Source organism: Acinonyx jubatus, chromosome C1, assembly GCF_027475565.1.
Source record: "Acinonyx jubatus isolate Ajub_Pintada_27869175 chromosome C1, VMU_Ajub_asm_v1.0, whole genome shotgun sequence".
NCBI lineage: Eukaryota > Metazoa > Chordata > Mammalia > Carnivora > Felidae > Acinonyx > Acinonyx jubatus.
Window position 1 is genome coordinate 61,708,575 of NC_069381.1, and position 25,984 is coordinate 61,734,558.

At 37.0% G+C, this 25,984-nt stretch overlaps 1 long non-coding RNA gene across 1 annotated transcript in view; it reads right to left on the reverse strand.

Moving 5' to 3' along the window:
• Window positions 1-25,984, reverse strand: part of LOC113599087 (uncharacterized) — a 96,711-nt gene that overhangs the window by 27,807 nt on the left and 42,920 nt on the right. Inside the window, exon 3 of the long non-coding RNA XR_003419820.2 lies at window positions 12,675-12,783. This is a non-coding gene — a long non-coding RNA (uncharacterized LOC113599087). The remainder of the gene's footprint in view (window positions 1-12,674; window positions 12,784-25,984) is intronic.

The window sequence follows — 25,984 nt, forward strand, 5'->3', positions numbered from 1 at the left end:
AGATACATGCAGTGATACAAATGACAGGAGGGAGGAATTAGGATTATTTTATTAATAAGGTATTCACACTACCTACTAAGTGGTTTAGTGTTATTCAGAAATGTCATTGGATTAGTTATAAATGTATATTGCAAACTCTAGGGAAACCACTAAAACAGGTTAAAAAAGTAAGTGATATGCTAACAAATATGATAACCGATAGCTAAGAAAGAAAATAGAATCACATTAAATTGTCAATGAAATATCAGTTAGACAGTATTAGAGACCAAGGCAGTGAGGATTTGTGGAACAGTAAGAAGAGAGAAGCCAAGAAAAGGGAGCATAGATATTAGAGTCACTTTTTGCCACAAGTGAATATTAACATCAAACAATAGCACAGTGGCTAAGAGGCTGAGCAGCTGAGCAAAGCTTTCAGCACTTTCATGATTCAGAGAACCAGCTAATGGTTCCAGGACTTCTAAAAAAGTGTGGCCCTGTTAAAACACCTCTAGCATTTGGTTAGGAATCTGAAGGGCTACGTGGTAAAGAGTAAGAAGTAGATCAGTCCTCAAAAAAAGTGAAGCCCAGCTTTGAATCATTTCAGCTTTTACTGGATTATGGTGATCTTCCCTGAACTTGATTTTCTGCCAGAAGTAAAATTAAATTGTCTCTGGAAGAAGATACCATCTAGAGCTTGAACTAGTTTCTCATTTTTCATGCACAAATAACAAACAGAAAATAGAAACATACAGGATACCTCGATACTGATATTTTCAATACATGCTATAAAATCACTATGATTAATATGTTCAAGTAATTTACTAAGAACATTCCATGAGAATGTTGGAGAATTCCATGAGATAAATGGAAATTATGGAAAAAGAATCATATAAATTCTAGAACAAAAATTAAGTTTTTGAAACACTTGGTGATGGGCATCAACATAGCTGTAAAGAGTATTAGTGAATGACATGACATGGCATAAAAAGAAATCCAGTCTGAAACATAGAAAAAAAGAGAGATGGAATACAGTGTACAAGTTTAATATATCTGTGACTGGAATCTCACAAGACAAAGGGAGAGAATGAGAGCTAGTTAGAGAGAAGAGAGGGAAGAGATAAAAGCAACATTTATAGATACAATGTTCAAGAATTTTTTTTTGAAATTGATTAAAGATCTCAAGTTACAGATTCAAGAAGCAATCCAAACTCTATCCAAAATAAATAAAGAAAACCAAATCCAAGCCTATCTTATTCAAACTGCTAAAAACCAAACATTAGGAGAAAATCTTAAAGGCAGATAGGAAAAAAAATGTTAATACTTTAAACAGCAACAGTGAGACTTACAATAGACCTTTTCAATGGAAATAGTGTTCAGTTTTTATGTTTTCTTATTATTCACTGGATTTTTTTTAAGAGGAATATTCTGAATTCTGAATTCTCTGTTAGACTGTTCATGTTATCTCCATTTCTTTAGGGTCTGTCATTGAAACTTTATTAGTTTCCTTTATTGGTGACACCTTTCTTTGATTATTCATGACACTTGTAGCCTGAGGCCAAGGAGCCAGCCTCGAGTCTAACTCCGTGGGGCCTGACACTGGGGCTTGCCAGAAGCCTGGGGCCACAACAACTGGCCCAGTGATAGGGAGGGGTCAGGAGCCCACAAAAGGTGGTCTGGAGTCTAGGTCAAGGGGGCCAGCCTGGAGGTGGAGTAGGCTGGAAGCCTGTGGCCATGATAGCTGCCTAGGCTTGCAGGAAGTGGTCAAGCATGGCTGTAGACTAATGCTGTCAGTCACTTACTTTACATTTCAACCCCTCTCTTTGCTGGGCTGCCCAGGCTTCTGGGAGGGGTGATGGGGTAATATGAAACTGCCTTTCCTACTCTCTTCAATGCATCTTGTCTTATTTCTGTGTAGGTTCTGTTAACCCTCACCTGGAATCATTAGCTCTTATGAAGGTATTTTTATGCCTGGATAGTTGTTCAAACTGATGTTTCTGGGAAGGGAAGAGCTCTAGAAACTCCTATACAGTCATGTTGCCAATGTGACTCTTAATAACTAAATAATTTAAGGAGAACTAGAATTCAGTTCTGCAGAAAGTGGCTCATTAAAACCCAATAAGAAATTTAGAATCTCCAGCCTCCTGGCTAGGATTTAAAGTTAGACTTCATATTCCATGAAAGAAGAAGCAAAGGGAAAGTTGGTAGACTATCCAAATTTCAGATCATGAGCCAGGGTTGATAAAGCAGACTAGTCATATGTAATGGAGGTTATGGAAGTTACTGAAGCACAAGACAGTGAATTCTAATGCATTAATTACTCTCCAGGTCCTTATATAACTGTGAAAAATGCTGGAATAGTCTCTTTTCAGGTCCTATTTGTAAGTGGGGAGAGAGAGAATCAGAGAGAGAGAGAGAGAGAGAGAGAGAGACTGAATCTCACTGGACTGTGAACAGCCTGCAAATGATATACATAATTATAAACCATGGGTGGAAGTAGGGCAGGCAGGTCCTGACCAAAGTAGTATTTCTTCTGAGCTAAGTGCTACCTGGAAGACTTTCTCCTCATAACTTGAAATTCTTTTTTTCTAAGGTGGTTTCTTGTCTCTTAATTTTCAAGTTTTTCTCAACCATCTCATCCCACCTGAGGTCTCTTCTCTTTAACCACTTAATTCCCACAACTTATAGGCTACAGAATTTGTGTTAAGGCTAAGAAAGAAGGGAAAAAGAGAGCTGAGCAGGCTCTAAGCATAAGAATACAGAGCCCAGAGAGAAACACAGATTAACTAGCCATTAGAATCCGATAGAAAGAAAAATAGAAAATGACCACAAGGGGATCAGGTGGTAGAAACCCTGACTATGGAAACCTGAACTATGAAAGATACTGGATATATAAGTGCATATCATAAGCTCTAAGAATTTAGCAAATGCTGGCTTATTTTGGAAGAATGATCAAGAAAAGGAAAAAATGTGAAAGTTGGCTGGACTTATACCAGTAAGCCTAATAAGAATCAAGAACTTTCACATACTGTTTAGAAATCCATGGTTATGTGGTTAGAGAAAGCTTAAAATGCTACATGTCAGTCATGTGAAATTTTGGATAAATTTTTCCTGTGGGTAGGGAATTTAAGTTCAAGCTGAACTTTTATGAGGAGAAATTGGCTGGAATTCTTTACCCTGCAGCCAAGAGAGGAACTTCAGATATGCTAGGCAGTGATGTATTTATGAAAAATTTGAATCTAAGGAATTTTAGCCGGTCTTCATAAGCTAAAGTCACAGATAGAGCTTAGTTTGAGCAAAAAGGTAAGTTTGAGTTTTATAACCCCTCACTTCTTGTATGTCCGCACCCTATCTCCCATTACCTTTCTTCTCTATCCTGAAGATCCAGGCCCTTCATACTTCAGTTCAAAGCTGAATTCTGTAAAGGCCTGGATTCTTTCCAAGTGTCCTACATACTTAACTTCTAATCTCTGGTTTTCAGGTGAAAAAAAAATGCTCAGAGTGGTTAAGTGACTAGCTCAAGAAAATACAGATTATGGGGCACCTGATTGGCTCAGTCGGTTAAGTGTCTGACTTTGAGTCAGATCATGATCTCACAGTCCGTGAGTTCGAGCCCCGCGTCAGGCTCTGTGGCTAACAACTCAGAGCCTAGAGCCTGCTTTGGATTCTGTGTCTCCCTCTCTCTCCGCCCCTCCCCTGTTCACACTCTGTCTCTCTCTGTCTCTCTCAAAAATAAACATTAAAAAAAATTTTTTAAGGAAAATACAGATTAAAAGTTGTAGTGTTAACGTCCAGGTATTTTGACTTCTTTCCATCTTTGGTGAATCCATTAATTCATTTATTCATTTCATTAACAAATATTTACAGAGATCATTCTATGCACAAAACACCCAACTTTTACACAAAATGTCATAACTTTTTTATATACTTTTCATTTAATCTCCATAGTAACTCTCTAAGACAGATAAGTTGTTATCTGCATTTTACACGACATGGTCAAGGTTCAAAGAGGCCAAGTAATATATGTAATTAGCTCAACAGACTTATTTAGTTCCAGTGCTATGATTTGAATTGGGGTCCTCTGATACAAAGTTCAGTGAACTTCCCCTTAAACAGTGCCAATGACACAAAGATAATAAAAACATATTTTTCCTACCTTCACAAATTGTGTCTAGTTGAAAACCAAAGACAGGTTAAATAACAACATAAAGCAATATAGTCACACAAAAACAGTGTTTTAAGTGCCAACTAAATTATGTAGGCACTAAGTGCCAAAGATTCAGAGAAGAGTCGCTGATAACTGAGGGATCCTGGAAAGCTTCACAAAAGGGGCAGACACTGAGATGGCCTTGAAAGTTTAAGATTTTTGGCCTCCACAGATACCTTCTTAGGTGGCTGCAGGTCCCCTCGCACAAGAAACCAGCAAGGACCTTGCTGGCACCACAAACCCTGCCCCTGCCCTTCTTGTGGATTCACCCCTTTAATATGTCCTTAGCTGAACCCCATCCAAAGTGGTGTCACAAGTCTGGCAGTGTTCAACCAGCCATGACAGTGGGCAGCACCACTCCAAAGTGAATCCTGCCCTGAGGAAAGGGGAAGATAACCACAAGCACCAGTTTGACTGCAGCCCCTACAGTGTGCTGGAGGCAGACATAGGCTCTGACTGCAGGCCACCAACAAAAGCTTCACAGGGAACAACACCCGGAAAGTACCCTGCAGCTCCATGGTTCTGCATTTCTGGCAAATGCTTGGTCTGATTCAACTGAAGCCCAAATTGGTGCCAGACTGGCCTACTAACCAAACCCTGTCCACAACAAGCAAGAGAGCCATTGCAGACAACTGGACAGAGATCAAACATGGCTTAGCCACAATAGTAGGTACCTAACACATATAGGACATGCCCCTGAAGCACCAGGTTCTGGTAAACAGAGGACACTGCAGTGTTGGGCTCTATAGGACCTCTTCTTCATAAGGCCATTACTTTCAAGAGCAAGAGATGTAGCTGACTTTCCTAACACATAGAAACAGACACAGAGATCTACACAAAATGAGGACAGAGGAATTTGTCCCAAACAAAAGAATGGGACAAAATCACAGCAAGAGAGCTAAATGTAATGGAGATAAGAAATATGTGCCTGACAGAGAATTTAAAGTAATGATCATAAGAAGCACCTGGATGGCTCTGTCAGTTAAACATCTGACTTTGGCTCAGGTCATGATCTCAGGGTTTGTGAGTTCAAGCCCCGTGTCTGGCTCTGTGCTGACAGCTCAGAGCCTGGAGCCTGCTTCAGATTCTGTGTCTCCCTCTCTCTCTGCCCCTCCCCTGCTTGCACTCTGTCTCTCTCTCTCAAAAATAAATAAACATTTAAAAAAAATTTTTAAGTAATGATCATAAAAATACTCACTGGACTTGAGAAAAGAGTGGAGGACTTCAGTGAGATGCTCAACAAAGAGAGGGAAAACATAAAAAAAGAACCAATCAGAAATGAGAAACACAATAGACAAAATTAAAAATACACTAGAGGGAATAAACAGTAGACTAGAGGAAGCAAAAGAACGATGGATCAGTGACCTGGAGCACAGAGTAATGGAAAACAATCAAGGTGAACAGGAGAGAGAAAAAATAATAATGAAAATAGATTAAGGAAACTCAGTGACACCATCAAGCATAATAACATTTGCATTATAAGAATCCCTTAGAAAAAAGAAAAGAGAGGAAAGGGGGCAGAAAATTTATTTGAAGTAATAATAGCTGAAATTTTCCTAAATCTGGGGAAGAAACCAGAAATCTAGATCCAGGAGAGACAGAGTCCTCAACAAAATCAACCCAAGGAGGTCCACACCAAGACACATAGTAATTAAAGTGAAAGAAAGTAGTGATAAAGAAAGAATTTTAAAGGTTGCAAGATGGGGCCACTGGGTGGCTCAGTCAGTTGAGTATCCAACTTTGGCTCAGGTCATGATCTCGTGATTTATGGATTCGACCCCACGTCTGCTTTGCACTGGCAGTGCGGGACCTGCTTTGGATTCTCTGTCTTCCTAGCTCTCTGCCCCTCCCCCGCTTCTACTCCCTCTCTCAAAAATAAATAAACACTAGAAAAAAAAATTTTAAAACCATAAAGGTTGCAAGAGAAAAAAAGACAGTTATATATAAGGGAAACTTCATAAGTTTATCAGCTGATTTTTCAGGAGAGCCTTTGCAGGCCACAAAGGAGTGGCATGATATATTCAAAATGCTGAAAGAGGGGTGCCTGGGTGGCTCAGTTGGTTGAGTGTCCAATTCTTGATTTCAGCTCAGGTCATTATCCCAGGATCATGGGATTCAGCCCTGCACCGTGCTTGCTTAAGATTGTCTCTCTCCCTCTTCCCCTTTCCCTGCTCCTCCTTTCTCTCTTAAAAAAAAAAAAAAAAATCCTGAAAGAAAAAGAAAAACCTGCAACCAAAAATACCTATCCAGCAAGGGTATTATTCAGAATAGAAGGAGAAAGAAAGAATTTCTCAAACAAACAAAAGTTAAAGGGCCACTAAACTAGCTCTACAAGAAATGTTAAAGGAGACTCTTTGAGGGGAAAACAAAGAACATAAGAAGTAGTAAGAAAAGGAGGAAGAAAGCAGTAAAATTAAGCATATCTATAAAAAATCAGTTAAGGGATCCACTAAATAAAAGGATGTAAATGTAAAAAAAAACATATACATAAAACATGGGGAGGAGACAAGTAAAGCATGGGTTCAAACTTAAGTTCCCATCAACTTAATATAGAGCACTATATGCACAAAATAGTATATACATAGTGGTATATACCTAATTGTAACCACAAATCAAAAACAAGTTAAAAATGTGCAAAAAATACAGAAAAAGGAATCCAAGTATATCTCAAAAGAAAGCCAGCAAATCATAAAAGAAGAGAGCAAAAGAAGGAACAGAGAACAACTACTTAAACAACCATAAAATAAGTAACAAAATGGCAATAAATTACTATCAATAATTACTTTGAATGTAAATGGACTAAATGCTCCAATAAAAAGATACAGAGCAATGAAATGCATAAAAAAGCAAGACCCAGGGTGCCTGGATGGCTCAGTCATTTGAGCATCCAACTCTTGATTTTGGTTCATGTCATGATCCCAGGGTCATTAGGGAGCCTGCTTAAGATTCTCCCTCTCTCTCTCTCCTTCTTCTAGGCCTCTCCCCTGACCACATTCTCTCTTTCTATAAAATAAAATAAAATAAAATAAAATAAAATAAAATAAAATAAAATAAGTCAAACCCATATATATGCTGACTACGAGAGACTCATTTCAGACCTAAAAACACATGCAGATTGAAAGGGAAGGGATAGAAAAGTAGTCATCATGCAAGCATAAGTGAAAAGAAAGCCAGGGTAGGTATACTTATACTGGACAAAATAGACTTTAAAACAAAGACTAATGAGAGACAAAGAAGGACACTATATAATCATAAAGGGAACAATCCAGCAAGAAGGTATAATAATTGTAAATATTTATACACCCAACATGGAAATGCCCAAATACATAAGGCGGTTAATAACATAAAGGAAGTAATCAATAGTAATACAATAATAGAAGGGGAATTAACACCCCACTTACATCAATGGATAAACCATCAAAACAGAAAATTAGCAAGAAAGCTTTGAATGACACATTGGACTAACTGGCTCTAATAAATTTTTCAGAATATTCTATCCTAAAACAGCAGAATACATCTTCTTCTCAAGTACACATGGAGCAGTCTCCGGAAGATATCATATATTAGGCCACAAAACAAATCTCAACAAATTCAAAACGACTGAAATCATACCATGCATCTTTTCCAAACACAACTCTATGAAACTAGAAATAAACCACAAGAAAAAATCTGGAAAGAACACAAATACATAGAAGTTAAATAATATGGTACTAAACAATGAATGGGTCAACTAAGAAATCAGAAAGGAAATTAAAAAAAAAATCAAAAAAGAAAAAAGGAGCACCTGGGTGGTTTATTTGGTTAAGTGTCCAACTTTGGCTCAAGTCATGATCTTGTGGTTCGTGAGTTCAAGCCCCACACTGAGCTCTGTGCTGACAGTTCAGAGCCTGGAGCCTGCTTCAGATTCTGTGTCTCCCTCTCTCTCTGCCCATCCCCTGCTCTCTCTCTCTCTCTCTCTCTCTCTCTTAAAAATAAATAAACATTAAACATTAAAAAAAGCAAAGAAAATAAAAAAAAATATGGAGACAAATAAAAATGAAAACACAATGGTCCAAAATCTTTGGGCTGCAGCAAAAGCTGTTCTAAGAAGCAAATTTATAACAATGAGAAGTGAGAAAAATCTCAAATAAATGACCTAACCTTACATCTAAAGGAGCTAGGAAAAGAAAAACAAAACCCAAAGCCAGAAGGAAATAAAAATTAGATCATAAATAAAAACAGAAACTAAAGCAAAACAAAACAAAACAAAACAAAACAAAACAAAAGAACAGATCAATGATACCAGGAGCTAGTTCTTTGAAAAGATCAACAAAATGCATAAACTTTATCAAACTCATCCAAAAAAAAGTGAGAGGACTCAAATAAACAAAATCACAAATGAAAGAGGAGAAATAACAACTACTCCACAGAAATACAAAGAATTATAAGAGAATAGTATGAAAAATTAAATGTCAACAAATTGGACAATCAAAAAGAAATAGATAAATTCCTAGAAACACATAACCTCCCAAAACCAAATCAGAAATAAATAAAAACTTTGAACAGATTGATTACCAGCAATGAAATTGAATCAGAAATCAAAAAACTCCCAATAAACAAAAGCCCAGGATCAGACAGCTTCATAGAATTCTAGCAAACATTTAAAGAAAATATATTCTTCTCAAAGTATTCCAAAAAAATAGAAAAGGAAGGAAAGCTTCCAAATTCATTCCATAAGGCTAGGATTAACTGATATTAAGACCAGATAAAGACACTACAAAAAAAAGAGAGGACTGGCCAATATCTTTGAGGAACATATATGCAAAAACCTTCAACAAAATATTAGCAAACCAAATCCAACAATACATTAAAAAACTCATTCACCATGATCAAGTAGGATTTATTCCTGAGATTCAAGGGTGGTTCAATATTTGTAAATCAATCAACATGATACACCATATAAAGAGAAAGGATCAAAAACACATCATCATTTCCTGCTTCAGATTCTGGTGTCTCTCTGCCTCTTCCCTACTCATGCTCTGTCTCTTTCTGTCTCTCAAAAATGAATAAATGTTAAAAAAATTTCAAAAACATATCATTTCAATAGATACAGAAAAAGTATTTGACAAAGTACAACATCCATTCATGATAAAAATCTTCCATAATGTAGGTTTAAAGGGAACATACTATACCATAATAAATTTCTAGAATATGAAATTCATATAAATATATGAATAATCCACAGCTTTCATCATAGTCAACAAAACTGAGAGCTTTTCCCTAACATCAGGAACAAGACAAAGATGTCCATTCTCAGTACTTTTATTCAACATAGTATTAGAAGTCTTAGCCACAGCAATCAGATAAGAAAAAGAAATAAAAGGCATCCAAATTGGTAAACTTTCACGATTTGCAGATGACATGATACTCCAGATAGAAAACACTAATGACTCCATCAAAAAAACTAGTAGAACTAATAAGTGAATTCGGTAAGGTCACAGGATACACAATGAATAGACAGAAATCTACTGCATTTCTATACACTAATAATGAAGTAGCAGAAAGAGAAGAAAACAATCCCATTTTAAATTACATCCAAAAAACTAAAATACATAGGAATAAACTTAACCAAGGAAATGAAAGACCTGCAGAAAAAGAAAGAAAGAAAGAAAGAAAGAAAGAAAGAAAGAGAAAGAAAGAAAGGAAGAAAGAAAGAAAAGATCAAGACGATTTGTATAGAAAAGTGGAAAACACTTTCCTGGCATAGTGGAATGAAATGAATATTAGCAAGGAGGCAGAGATAAGCATTACGTGTTTAAGATATAGTAAGTAGAGTATTAATATAATAGTCACCATTTATTGAAAGGTAACATGGCTTAGTGATTAAAAGCATGGCCTCTGAAGACAGACTTCCTGGGCTTGAAATATACTACTACTTATTAGCCATTAAAATGGTAAGTTAATTAATTTCCCTATACCCCAGTTTTCTGTTCTCTAAAATTAAGATAATGATATTACCTATTTTAGAGGGTTGTTACAAGATCAAATGAGTTTACAAAGTATTTAGAACAGTATCCAAGCACTTTGTAAGTAGAGTTAGCTAAATGAAGTACTGAACATATTGTAAATATATGGTACTCCAGGCACTGCACTAAGCACATAATGTGATTTCATTTAATCTTTATCATCTTATAAGATATATATTATTATGTCTGTGTTATTGGTGAGAAAACTAGAAGAGAGAGTTAAATTTCTTAAGATCACAGTTGGTAGTTTTCAAAGCTATGATTCAAACAAATGCAAAGCTTGTGCTCTAAACCACTAACCTATACTTTCTGAATTTAGGTAGCAGTGGAAAAATAAAGCAAAACAGGTGAGGCCAAATTATGTAGGCCTTGAAAACATCAGGCTAAAATAATTATATCATCTACTATAGGCAGTGAGAAGTCACTGAAGGTTTCTGGGCAGTGATGTGTTTTAGAAAGATTTATCTGGCCACAGAATTCTGGATGGATTATAAATCCCTGGGTCATAAAAGTATCAAGCAAACACAAACATATCTGAAGTGAACTTGCAGAAAGTAGGCCATTTTTTTTTCCTTCAAACTCACCCTTAGATATTCATCCATCTACCTAATCCCATTTGGTCTCTAAACCATAATCAATACTAGCAGCAGCACCAAATAACCAAAGAAAAGTTGAGACTGCTATTGGCTGATTCCTAAATCCACCTACACCCAACAACAGTGTTCCATTCTACTGCCTAAATGCAGGTGCAGACATTCATGTATATCCATAGTCTCTTTGTAATCTACAACTGAAAGGTATTTAACAACTAGAAAATGAATCACATGTGTAATGCCTCTTGATTTAATAGCCCAACTCATCTCCCCAGATGCTATCCCCAACTATAAAGCATTGCTGGGGAAAATCACACAGCCAGGGTTGCTGCTACTACAAATTCATGATCTTCAACCTCAGCTGGGCCTGAAATACTGCCAGGCAGCTCTAATCAGACATTTCTCCTGTTCCCTTCAGTGGCTGCTTCAAACTTTCACCACTTTTAAGCATTTTACACCTCTCCCCCCATCCTACCATCACTGACGCCTCCTATTCCACACACACATGCTCAACAGATGATTTTTTCTGTATTTTGCCAAGGAAATAAATTTAAGTGCAATAATGTAAGAATTCCTCAGCTCCTCACTTGCCACCACCAGGATATTTGTTTGTAAACCCACTTATTTCTATGTCTTTACCTCCTAGATCAGTAAAAAGGTGTCCTTCCCTGCATCTAGAGCTAATCATTTCATCTGTACTCTAGACTCCCTGCCAACTCTATGATATCACTCCACCAACCCATTTCTCTCATTTCTAAAGCTTCAGTCTTCCTTCTCTTCTGGTTCTTCCTTTTCTACTGCCTTTTCCCTTTATCACATTCCTGTAGGCAGCTCTATTATTTAAAATTCTCTTTTAACCCATATTCTCCCCTCCCCCAACCCCCTACCTACTCTTTTTCCATTCAAAGTCAGACTACTTGAAAGAAGAACTTTATATTCCTTGAATTCCTTCCTCTCTTCATCCATTCTTTTGATTTTTCCTTGGACCACATGTTCATAGAATGGGATTAGTCATAACCCTTGGTTCATGACACACTCATCACTGGTTCATGCATGGCCCACTTTTAATAATTAAGTTGGTAAAACTACTTGCTCTCTCCCCTTCTCCATCCTGCCTTCCACTTTCCCTTACAGGTTTTATCCTCAAGAAGAGCATTCCCTTAATGAATCTCATGACCTGAATCTTCATAAAAGACACTGCTTCTTGGAAACCTGACCAAAGACACTAAGGATGATAGAACAGAAAGATAAAAAGAGCCTGAAACACTGGTGAAATCATGGAACTACCACACTAATTCTGGACTACTTAACTCTGGGCTCTTTTTACTTAAGAAAAATAACTATTTGGTTAAGCTCCTGTAGCTGAGTTTGTTAGACTTGCACTTGAGCATAGTCCCTAAATAATCCACTCCTAAACCTCACTTCTCCAGTTCAGACCACTCTTAAAAGAAATTCCAGACACACGCACGCATCTAAGTACTTTCCTAACACCTTCATTTAGTACCTCAATCCCAATTTGCCAAAAACTGGACTTCTAAATTTCTCCCAAAATAGGCATTTCTTTCTGTATCTCAAACAGTGGATGTCACCTCTAACTGTTCACTATCCCAAACAAAATTCTAAATGACAAACAGAGCCCTTCATCCCCTACCAATCTTTTCACACCTCTGCTCTATCATGTTCCCCTATACCATTGGCCCAGATTGACTTAGTCACTGAATCCACTCCTGAGGATTCCCTCTTTGAAATATATCTCAAATATATTCTTCCCTCACCATTTCTCCTGCTAATGCCACTGCCTTACTTCAGGTCTTCAGCATTTTGCTCTTTGATAATAGCTTCATACCTGGTGTACTTGCCTCTTATCTTGATGTTCTTCAATTTATTACTTACCCACACTTCCATCAGATGGACTTTGTTTTGCAGGAGGCAAAAAGTATTTTCCTCTCTTCCCACAAGTAGTCTTCATGGTAGAATAGGATAAGTTTGAAGCGGTTGTTTCCTGAAAGAGAACAGAAACAAAAAGGAAAAAAGGAACTAAGTTCTACATCTGTTTTTACACAATAAAGATTAAGAAAATGTGCAGGATAAGGAGAGAATCCATACAATAAACTAATTCAGCAGATGCAGATGCTTTGAACCAGAAGGGTCTATGAAATCCAACAACCCCCTTCTCTTCCCTGTTCTTCAACCAAATCTGTAGAGATTGGGAGGAACACGTGTGGTTCAAACTTCAAGCAAACTTCATCTTACTACCAAATGTCCTTATACTTTGCTGACTGCTGAGTTACTGCCCAAATCTGCTATCATTCCTCTTAGAATTTTTTAATGATTTTCTTCAGAAAAAAAATGTGAACATCTAAGTCAAACCCTATGATCTGGCTATAGTAAACTACCCAGAGTTTACTATACCAAACTAACCAAGTAACACTATTTCATGCTTCCACGCTTTTTTGCATCCTGTTCCCCCTACATGTCACACCATTTTATTCTACCCTTTGCTCTTAATTAATAAAGTTCTATTTATCCTACATGATGCAGTTCAAACCTTTCATAACCTACTAAGTCTAAGTCTAAATGCCCTGCAGATACTGGACTTCACTATCACTCTAGGTGAACTGTTGAAGCATTTCTTTTTTTCTTTTTTTTTAACATTTATTTATTTTTGAGAGACAGAGACAGAGTGCAAGTGGGGGAGGGGAAGACAGAGAGAGGGAGACCCAGGATCCGAAGCAGGCTCCAGGCTCTGAGCTATTAACACAGAGCCCTACACAGGGTTTGAACTCACAAACTGCAAGATCATGACCTGAGCTGAAGTCAGAGGCTTAACTGACTGAGCCACCCAGGCGCCCCTGTTGAAGCATTTCTAAAACTATGTAGTAATAGTTAGCAATGAACTCCTTAGGGGAAGAGACTACAATGTTGTAACTCAAGAATGAATCTGTCCCTCATACATAGTAAGTTCTTCCTCCCCAAAATTTGTTTAATGTGATACTTCAGAGAAATATGTAATCTTCTCATGGGCACATAGCTGGGAACACAACAGGTCTTCTGACTAAATTTCATGTTTCTTCTTCTACATCACAACTGTGTCTCTTGAAAGATCAGTAAATACAAAACCCACAAGCACTCATATAAGCACACAAAATTATATAGCAGTTACTACTCTCATCAACCATTAACATGTAGGTCTCTTCCCTCTAAACGCTTTCCACCAGTTTTCCTAAATTCATTTCCCTCACAGGTCAGAGAATGGAATTTCCTAATTTCAAAAGTATTGGTCTTTACAAATACTATCACTTATTTAATAAAATATTTTCTTGCATTCTTCCTGAATTATGACCAACAGCAAGGCAGCAAACTGAATCATGTGAAAATAATTTAGAAACAAAGTGTCTTTACCATGTCCACTAGAAGATAGCACCATAAGTTCACTTAATACTTACTCTCTTATGTTTACAACCTGCACTACTGAAATTTAAATAAAGTGTGTTAATTTAGGGCAATGTAATCCATTTTAGAGATTAACTTCCTAACAACTGTTATGATCCTCAATAAAGAGCCAAACAGACCTTTTGAACCAAACTGAAATATGGTTTAGATACTATTTTTCTGTGAAGGTGGGAATAAAAATGAAAATTTACAAGAGCTAGGAATGCAACCAAAAAAAAAATTTTTTTTTAATGTGGTGTCTTGTTTTGCTGTTGTTTTTGCCATCATTAACTGATTAACTTTCTTTTTCTTTCTTTCTTTCTCTCTTCCTTTCTTTCTCTTCCTTCCTTTTCTCCTTTCTTTTCCATCTTTCTCTTCTTTCTTTCTTTCTTTCTTTCTTTCTTTCTTTCTTTCTTTCTTTCTTTCTTTCTTTCCTTCCTCTCCTTCCTTCCTTCCTTCCTCTCTTCTTTGCAGGTTCTGTTGCCTAATTTCCTTTGGACTACCATGATTTTACTCAGTCTTTGGGCATACATGTGAAAGCTAATGCACATATCTCAATTGAAATTCTGCATAGTTTTGTTGGAAATCAGATACTTTCATATTTTAAAAAAATATAAGATACTTAGTGAAGTAAAAGGAAGAAAAAGAGAAAAACACAAAAAGAGTTCATCACACATGAAATATTTGGGGAAAATAAGTAGCCATGTTAGTTTACTAACCAGGAGAGCTAGAATAAATCAAAACTGAAAATAATTGTACCAAAATAAAAAACCAGGTAAATTTGAAGCTTCAGAACCCTAAATCCACTACTCAAAATAGCCCAACACCAGCTGAAATGGATGTCCAGTCCAAATATACAGCAAGAAGTAGATGTATTCAAATAGCATTTAGTCTAAAGCTGAGTGTTCATTTGCCAGGCAGACAGTCCATTAAAAAACTGTGGTTTTGGGGTGTTTTCAACTGAACCTGAGTTTTCAGATGTATGAATTAGTTTACCTCCTTGGAAAGACATGATTTCCTGTTTTCAGGAGAAATGCAAGCCTCTAAAAGCTTATTTAAAAGGTTCAAAAGGCTACTTAGGCATCAAATAACTATTAAAAACAATATTTTGACTATTTAAGTGTAAACGAATCAGAAACATATGGATTAAATTTCCCTTAAATTGCACATGCTCCAAACTGAAGAGTATAAGCAATGGGTGAAACCTGTTTTGGATTTCAGTGAGCCCAAAACATTTGAAAAATCATATGAGATGTTCAGTGAACTCAAGAGTACAGCTGGATTCACCCATCCCTAATTCATTCCTATCCTATGCTTCTGGTCTTAATATAAGGAAGGGTGTTAAGTACACAAGTAGCTTACAGGTAAAATGTGTAGATCTAAATATAGATGTGATTTAAAAACAGAGAGAGAGAGAAGAACTTTTTAAAAAGTATTTTAAAAACCTGTGTGTTAAAAGAAAGTCTTCCAGTTTTAAACAAAATCTAAAATAGCCTTTAGACTTTTCATACAATTTTATTTTGAGTCTTTTCCTAATTAAAGACAATTTATATAACTCTAAGATGGAGAATAAAATAAACTAAAATTTTTTTTAGCTTTCACTATGTTCCAGACACTGTGCTTGATATTTTTACACACATTATTTCTTCACCCAATCCCACAAACCAGTTTCATATGCCTATGCACAGAGATAAGGCATTTGTATTTCACTCGATTATTTTTCTCTTCACCTTGAGCAAGCAGTCTGTTTACAATAAACAGCCAGAGTCTAATAAGCCAGCTGAAAAACATTATATTTCCTCATCAAATTAAACTGATAATATTAAGAATTAAAGTCCTTAGCTACCAGTTGAACTACATAAAACTGAATAAGAGCACATGTTTTGGGATAAAAAAATACTTTATATTTTTGTACCTTCTTTGTATAACTGGGAAAATAATACCTACCTACCTTATAGAATCATTATGAGTATAGACTGGGGAGTTGTATTTAATATGCTTGAGAGTAATGTGTTCAATAAGTGATAACTATTACATAAGAAATATGTGTATATTGATGTATGTGCTCAAAACTTCTTTTCTCCAACAACCAGTCAGATCCAGACTGTGTAACTGCCTATCACCCTTATCAAAATGAATCCCTCTGATCTCTCTCCAGACTCTCTGTGATAAACAATTCACCATTCCCTCAGTAGATTATGAATGGTCCCCACATATCCTGAAGAGGTTGCTTGAAACCACCTCCATCACAAGTTACAACTCTCCACAACATGTGTGGACCTAGAGGGTACTGTGCTAAGTGAAATAAGTCAGACATAAAAATATAAATACCATATTATTTTACTTATATGTGGAGTCTAAAAAACAAAACAAATGAATAAACAAGCAAACAGAAGTAGACTCACAAATACAGAGAACAAACTGGTGGTTGCCAGAAGGGAGGGAGTTGGAAGGATGGATGAAATAGGAGGAGAAACAGGTATTAACTTCCAGTTATAAAATAAATAAGTCATGGGGGTGAAAAGTACAGTATAAGGAATATAGTCCATAATACTGTAATAACTCTGTACGGTGACAGAACTAAACTTACCACAGTGAGCATTTTATAATGTACATAATTGTTGAATCATGTTTTACACCTGAAATAAATACAACGTTATATGCAAACTGTACTTCAATAAAAAGTAAAAATTAAAAGAAAAAAGTTACAGCTTTCCACCCCATGGTGCCCTGTAAAATGCCATGCTGGTATCTTGAAGATGGAAGCTATCCCCACACCTATCAGAAGTAACCTGTGTCAAACAGCAGGGCCTGCCATGACCCAGCTCCTGCTAACTGAGGTATAGCACTACTTTTGCACGAGTCTTCCTTTCCCCATCAAAATCCAGCTGACTCCTCTACCACCAGTTCAAGGAGTTTACTTGGGCTCCAAGAAGTCATAGCTCTTTCTTTGGTATACTTCAGCTCCAGCACTCTGCTCATCCACTCTGCCACCACTGGAGTAACTGGCACAACCCAATGTGCAGGCATATTCAGTGTAGCCCCAATGCTCAAATACACTATCTTTGAGAAAGAGAAGATATACTGACAGCCCTCTCCCTACATACCACTCATGCTGTCTTATCTGAGGGTCATGCCTCTGCCCCCTCATGACTTTTGCTCAGAGAAACAGAAATGGGGTGGCTAGGAAGAGTTTCCAGAACCATATCACAATTCCACACAGAAAAATGACCATCAGACCGTTTTCATTGACTGCTCCCCCACCTTTAACACCAGCTTGCATGCCTTTTTTTTTCCCTTGGAAAAAGATCTGATTCCATAGCATGGCAGCCTATGAGGTTTCCAAAAGTCCCTGTGCAGGTTTTAAACTTCTGAGTTATATTAAACCTTGTCACATTTGCTGGTTAGTCAACGTTCCATTGCCTGTCAGCAGTGAAAACCTTACCAGAAGAGGTGTTCTTGCCAGCAGGGATCTTTGAGTTACTTATCTCCATGAGGTTTAATGAGCTGCATTAAGTCAAGCACTCTGACAAATCTGTACATAAGGTAATTGGTTTTAAATGCCTAGTGAGAGGTTGCACACGGAGCAAAGGTGTTGAATATTGTGTACTCACCACAGGTAATAATTTTAAGAGCGAACCTAATGGCTTAAGAGCCTTCTAATTTTTATTAGGTCTCTCTTTGGTTGGGTTGCTCTTTGTTTTAGGTTAACAAGACCAAAAACTAGTTTCAGATCATACCTAAGAAGATGAAAGTGACTGGCACTTAATAGAGGGCCCACCCTTCAGCTATGTGCTCTCTGGGAGAGGGAGAAAGGGAAATAATGGGAAAGTATAGTAGTCCTCCCTTATCTGTGGTTTTGCTTTCCCTGGTTTCAGTTACTCACAGTCAACTACAGTCCAGAAGCAGATGACTCTCCTTCTGATATATCATCAGAAGGTTAATAGTAGCCTAAAGCTACATCACAATGTCTATGTCATTCACCTTATTTCATCTCATCACATAGGCATGTTATCACTTTATATCATCATCATCATCATCATCATCATCATCATCATCAGAAGGGTGAGTACCATACAATAAGACATTTTGAGAGAGATCACATTCACATAACTTTTATTATAATAAATTATAATTGATCCATTTTATTATAAATTATCATTAATCTTTTAATGTGCCTAATTCATAAGTAAACTTTATCTTAGTCATGTATACATAAGAAAAACATAGTATATATAGGGTATAGTACTATCCATGGTTTCAGCACCCACTGGGGGTCTTGGAATATATCCCTTGGAGATAAGGGGGGACTACTGTGTACCCTTCCTTCCTGCAGCTTCAGTGATATTAAATAGTAGTTCATCTGTCAAAGACAGGGTTAGAGGTGGAAAAGTAGAATTCTGTGTGCTACTTAAGCTTCCAGGCCCCTTTTATCCATAGTGTCATCACTCAGGCCAGTTTGGGACAGGGCTATAGGGTTGTCAGCAGTATTGGGTTACCAAGGAAGGAGAAAATTCATTATTGGAGCTGCTGGCCTGGTAATAGAAGGTGAGTGAAGTGAAGTGAAGTGAAGCGAAGCAAAGTGAAGTGAAGTGAAGACATAGGTCAATGTCATGCACCATCAGGCACAAGGCTCTCAGTACCAAGAGTACATTTGTCAGGCTTAGCATGGTAGAGAGTGATCTCAGCAGGAATTTACACTGATGTCCTGGTGTATTGTAACTGTGGTTCAAGGAATTCTGTCCATATCAGAGAGATCTCCAGGCCATGGAGGTGGTGACTGTGGGCTTGTGTCTAGGGGTACAGTTGTAGCCCTCAAGGAGACAAATGAGATTGTCAGGCCCCTGCAACAGTCTGAGTTCAGGGGGTGAGGGGAAGCTAGATCTCTAGGAAACTTGACTAGAATACTAAGAAGGGTAACCCTCAGACTCTTCTCTTTCCCATATTTCCCCCTCTTGTTACTTGCCTTAATATTTCAAATGCCCAATCAGAAACCTAGGCACCATACATGATACTTCCTTCTCCCACTCCTTCATATCCAAACCAAATAACAATCCTTTGTTCCACATCCTTAATGTCTTTTAATTGTCACTTCTTTCCATCTCTACTGTCATTACCTTAGTTCAGGACGTGATCATTTTTGACCTAGATTACTAGAGTAGTCTCCTAACTATTCGTCTTGCCTTCCCACCAATCCCCATTTCCTACCACTACCTCCCTTACAGTCATGCTCTAGCCCTCCCTAGTTACTTGTAGCTCTTTGCATGTGCCACGTTCCCTCTTATTTCTAGGGTTTGCACATCTTCATTTGGTTAATTCTTACACTTTTACTTTCTCAAAGAGGGTTCCCAATTCCTCAGGAATGGCCTCAGTGCTCCACCCCCATGATACCACAGAACCCTGTAATAAGGGCTATTAATACCATACTGCAGTGTCTCTTTTCTTGCTTTTGTCTTTTTGATCAACTCTGTACCGCCAGCTATTAGTGCATTGCCTAAAACACAATATGCAATCAGTGAATATTTAATTAGTAGACTGGATTCTGTGACTGGTGGCTATACTCCTGACGTATCTGATTGTGAATCTAAATGATATTATAAAAATATATATATATAAAGATATTACAAAAACAAATTAGACAAAAAGTTAAAAATAGAACTACCATATGGTCCAGCAACTCTATATATAGGAAATTAATCATTATCTTGGATATATCTGCACTCCCCTGCTCATTGTAGCATTATTTACCATAGCTAAGACATGAAAACAACCTGTATCCATTGACGTATTAATAGATAAGAAGAATTTGGTGTATATACAATGGAATATTATTCATTCATAAAAAAAGGAATCCTTCCATTTGCAACAATATGATGGCCTTTGAAGTCATTATGCTAAGTAAATCAGATAGAAAAAGATAAATACTTCATGATATTACTTACATATGAAATTTTAAAAAGCCATACTCCTCCTGTTAGTCATTCTAACACTGAGTTTAGACCAATATTTGCTCCAAGCTGATCATAAATTCTCTTTGCCTTTCCACCTCCATGTATAAATCCTACCTATCCAAATTGAGGTTATCCCAGGTACAAGAAAAACAGGACCCAACCTTGATAACAAGAATTAAGATGTTAGTTTGCTGAAATGAAATCAAACCTTTCTTCACATATAGAAAGCTGATCTTTTTTATATAGAAAGCTGATCAATTGAAATAAAACAGCAGTTTTACATAATAAAAAGCAAGGATCTTCAGGTCACAGTAATGTTGCATATAAGGTTGGTCAGAAAGTAAGGCTTCCTAACTCTGTTTTCATTAATTAGCTAGTCAAAACACCTTCTGTTGATGTACTTGATACTCTCACACATTGAGACTTGCCAGAATCTGCTAATCCTGATCCTTCATGTATTTTCTGTAAAGACTGGGAAGCTGGATCCTGTATGAATGTGAAGGTTGCCTACCAGATAAAAATACCCACCTAAAACAATGACTAGGGTCTGAAATCAAGCCTGAATTCTGCTCACCAAGCTTTGTGTCCTGGCTTTGGGGCTTGCATCACCCAGGGGACACGATACCTTTTTCTAATCCACGCAAAAGTACTTTGTGGGTGGTAGGGATCCTGCTTGAAAGCGTTAAGATTCAGCACTGTCACAGCTCTCAAGTAACCCTAGAAGACCAAAATTCTGAATTATATGTTCCAGAGATCCCAACGGCATTCATCAGTCTCAGGATATACCATTCTGCCCTCTAATCATGATGACTTTGAGCCTGAACCATCAAATGAATCCACTCAACCTCTGCCCATCAAGACCTTGGCTTATAGTGGAAACTGCCAGACCTTTAAACCATGCAGAACAAACAACAAAGGTTATAAAAGTCAGCTTGAGGCTAGGAAGTAAGCAAAATCTAGTCTTCTGTTTATATTTCAGACCTGCTTGATTCTAAGTGCTTTGAGCACACTTGCATCTTTGGCTGGTAGTGCAATATCTCAACTTTCTGGGAATACCATCTTTGTTGGGACTTAGCCTCCTAGATATCAGCCTTCTGACTAACTTCCTGGATATGATTTTGGCCTCCTGACTCAGCCTTTCTAATGCTACTCTCCCCTGAGGCTGACCACCCTTTCCACTAGTGATGAACGTGATCCCAGGCCCAGCATTCAGCCCAATATAGATAATGATATGGCCCAAGTGATAATGCTAACAATATGGTATATTCCATGGGCTCCAAAATACCAAACTTCACAAAAGCGGGGGTTTTCTACATATTATTTCATTATCTTCCTTCACTACTCATCATAAAAATCTCATCCAGTAAGACCAAAAGGGCTCATCATATTCTTATCTTTATCAACCATAATAAAAACAATAACAAATATCCACTCTGGTGAAGACCATAGAGCTAAGTTATAGAGAACAAAGATTTATGAAACCCAGATCATATTCTTGAATGTTGCCCATCAGTTCTGTATTGTGTCTCAGAACAGCTCTCATTGGTGCAAAGTTCTGGGCATAACCAGGATGCCAGAGGAACCGCAGAAGGGCAGCAAGAAAGCAGGTGTAGGCTTCCTGGCAGAAGCTTCCTTCCAGGCTAGCAGACTAAATCTTTAACCCCTAGTGTTTCTGAAGGCTGGCTCTACTGCTGAGCCCTCTTCCTCCCTTAGTAGATCCCATCGAAAATCAACCTGATCTCCTCCTTACTGTCTGCAGTCTTTCCTCACCCACATCTCTGCCTATTCTCCTCTAAATCACACATTTGGTTTCCATGCCTGCCTTTAAACTCTGTCTCTGGAAATAAAAATCCACGCTGACATCACTTAATTTTCTTGACATCACTATTTTTGGCTGCATCATTCCTGTGACCTGCATGTTACTATCATTCATCTTGCCCTACTATGGTTTTATTGGTCTCATAACTCAGTTACAGTTTTTGTTGTCTGAGGGAGGAGGATGATGGAGGTAGACGTAGCTTTAGGATAAAGCAGATACTGTGGACAGCAAAGAGAAAAGAAGGAAAAAACCTGTGTCTCTGATGACTTTTTAAAATTGTGGTAAAGTACATATAACACAAAATTGGCCATTTTAACCATTTTTAAGTGTACAATTCAGTGGCATTATATTCACAATGTTGTGCCACCATCACCGCTATTTCCAAAACTTTTTCATCACCCCAGAGACTTTGCAACTGGCCATTCAGCAACAGCCCCCATTCCCCAGTCTCCCATGCCCCTGGTGACCTCTAATCCACTTTCTGTCTCCATAAATTTGCCTATTCCAGATATTTCGAGTAAGTGGAATCACACAATATTTGTCCTTTCGGTTCTGGATTATTTCACTTGGCATAAAGTTTTCAAGGTTTAAGGTTTGTGAAGTATGGTACCCATTATCAACAGTGTATTCCTGATTCAATTTATATTTTGTATATGGTTATAAATCTTATATAGCTTTTAACTTGACACTTAATATAAACCCATTTGATTTGAATATACAGGCATAACTCATTTTATTGCACTTGTCTTTATTGCACTTCACAGATCCTGTGTTTTTTACAAATTGAAAGTTGGTGGCAAACCTGTGTCAAGCAAGTTGATTGGCACTATTTTTCTAACAGCATTTTCTCACTTTGTATCTCTGTGTTTCATTTTGACAATTCTCACAACACTTCAAAATTTTTCATTATTATATTTGAATTGCTGCAATCTTGTGATAAAACTTTAATGAATGAGGAGTTGCTTTTTATGGATGAGCAAAGAAAGTGGTTTCTTGAGATGGAATCGACTCTTGGTGAAGATATTGTGAAGATTGTTGAAATGACAACAAAAGATTTAGAATATTACATAAACTTAGTTGATAAAATAGCAGCAAGGTTTGGGAAGACTGACTCCAATTTTAAAAGAAGTTCTACTGTGAGTAAAATGCTGTCAAACAACATCTCATGCCAAAGAGCCTTTATGAAAGAGAGAGTCAATCAATGTGGTAAGTTTCATTGTTGTCTTATTTTAAAACATTGCTGTAGCCACCCCAACCTTCAGCAACCACACCCTGGTCAGTCAGCAGCTGTCAACATTGAGGCAAGACCCTCCACCAGCAAAAAGATTATGACCCACTGAAAGCTTAGATGGTAGTTAGCATTTGTTAGCAATAAATTATTTTCTATTTCAGGTACATAAATAGTTTTCAGACATAATTCTATTGCACACTTAATGAATTATAATATGGTAAAAACATAATTTTTATATGCACTTGGAAACCAAAAAAAATAATTTGACTCACTCTATTGCAATACTTGCTTTATTGTGGTTGTCTAGAACTGAACCTGCATTATCTCCAAGGTACATCTGTAATGTATGTAGTATGTGTATGTGATTTGTGCACACTTTAGTTCCATGAACCTTGGGAAAATGATTCTACAAATATCATATATAGATATAAATGTATACTTTTTTTTTTGCAAAGTGATACATTCTTCTTATTTATTAAATCACTAGTTTCAGTGTTGTATAGAGCTATTTGTAGAACAATTTCAGAAAGGAATTAAAATATTGTGAAAATTTCAGCTTAATAAATATTTATATAAAAACTTCAGAATTTCATTCTTTTTTTACTGCTGAATAGTATTCCATGGTACATATATACATTTGTTTATCCATTCATCTGTTGATGAACACTTGAGTTATTTGCACCTTTTGGATATGATGAATAATGTTGCAGTGAACACTGACATACAAGTATCTGAGTCCCTGCTTTTTATTCTTCTGGTTATATATTTAGAAGTGGAATTGCTAGCTTAAGGTCATTCTATGTCAAGCTCTTGGAAGAACTGCCAAACTGTTTTCCATAGGGGTTACATTTTACATTCCCACCAACAACATAAGAAGATTCCAATTTCTCCATATCCTTGCCAATATTAGCTATTTTCTTTAAAAAACATATTATTATAGCCCTCCCAATAGGTGTGAAGTGATATTTTATTGTATTTTTGGTGTGCATTTCCCTAGTTCCCAATGATGTTGAGCACTTTTTCATACACTTATTGGTCACTTGTATCTCTTCTTTGGAGGAATGTCCATTCAAATCCTTGCTCATATTTTAATTAGGTTATTTGTCTTTGTGTTGTTGAGTTATAGTAGCTCTTTATATATTCTAGATATAAACTTTTATCTGTGATAAAAAAGATTTACAAATATTTTTTTAGATTTCTTTTCACTTTCTTGACAATGTTCTTTGATGCACAAAAGTTTTTAATTTTGGTTTCCAATTTATCTATTTTTTCCTTCAGTTATTCTTGTTTTTGGTGTCATATCTAAAAATCTATTGCCAAATCTAAGGTAATGAAAAGTGCCCCTATGTTTTCTTCTAAAAAATTTATGGCTTTAGCTCTTATATTTGGGTTGTTGACCCACTTGAAGTTAATTTTTATATATCATGTGAGGTAGAGATCCAACTCTTTCCTTTGCATAGGGAAATCCAGTTGTTCCAGCACATCTGTTAAATAGAAAATTCCTTCCCCATTGAATAGACTTGGTACTCATGTCAAAAATCAATTGGCCATAAATATATGGATTTACTTCTGTAATCCCAGTTACATTCTATTTGTCTATAGGTCTATCTTTATGCCTTTCATGATTTTTTGAGTTGCTGAGTTAACAAACACTGAAGGTTACTATATTCATTGTATATTGCTGCTATAACAAATTTCTAAATTTGTCTTAAACAAAAACGAAGTTATTATCTTATAGTTCTAGAGGACAGGGTTCCAAAATGGGTTTCACTGACATAAAACCAACATGTCAGCAGGGCTGCATTTCTTTCTGGCAACTGTAGGAAAGAATCCATTTCCTTATCTTTTCCAGATTCTAGAAGCCACCCACGCTCCTTAGCTCATGGCCTTCTTCCATCTTCAAAGCCAGCAATGATAAGTCAAGTCCTTCTTACACTGAATCACTCTGACTTTTGCTTCATCATCATGTTTCTGTCTCTCTCACCCTTCTTTTGCCTCCCTCTTCTACTCTGTGATTATATCAGACCCACCCAATAAGTCATGATAATCTCCCTATTGTAAATTCATCTGATTAGCAATTTCAATGTCCCTTTACCATGTCATATAATACATTCACTGGTTTTGGGAATTAGGACACAGACACCTTTGCGGAACTATTGTACTGCCTTTCATAGCCATTCTGGGTCTGGACTTGTAGTCATTTGATACAAGAAAGTTTCCTATAGTTAAAGCCTATATAATTTGAGGCTGGGCCTGATTTATTCACCAGTCTCCCTATCACCACTCAACACAGTGCCTGGAATATAGTATATGACTGATAAATACTAGTGAGAAATGTATTTACTGATGCTACTAGTGCCCAGATAGGTTTTTTTTTAATTTTTTTATGTTTATTCATTTTTGAAAAACAAAGAGAGACAGAGCACAAGCAGGGGTGGGGCGGAGAAAGAGGGGGACACAGAATCTGTAGCAGGCTCTAGGCTCTGAGCTGTCAGCACAGAGCCTGACACGGGGCTTGAACTCAAGAACTGCGAGATCATGACCTGAGCCAAAGTTGGATGCTCAATGGACTGAGCCACCCAGGCGCCCCAGTGCCCAGATTGTCTTTGTCAATGATTTTCAAACTAAGTCCCATAGAATTCTAAAGTTTCATTCCTGTGCCTTGGGAACCACTTGAGGTAGGAAGTAAAAACTGCCAAGGAAGAAGCTGAGCCTTTCTTCAATCCAAGCAGTTTGCCTTTATCTATTTCATTTTTTGAGATTCTATGTA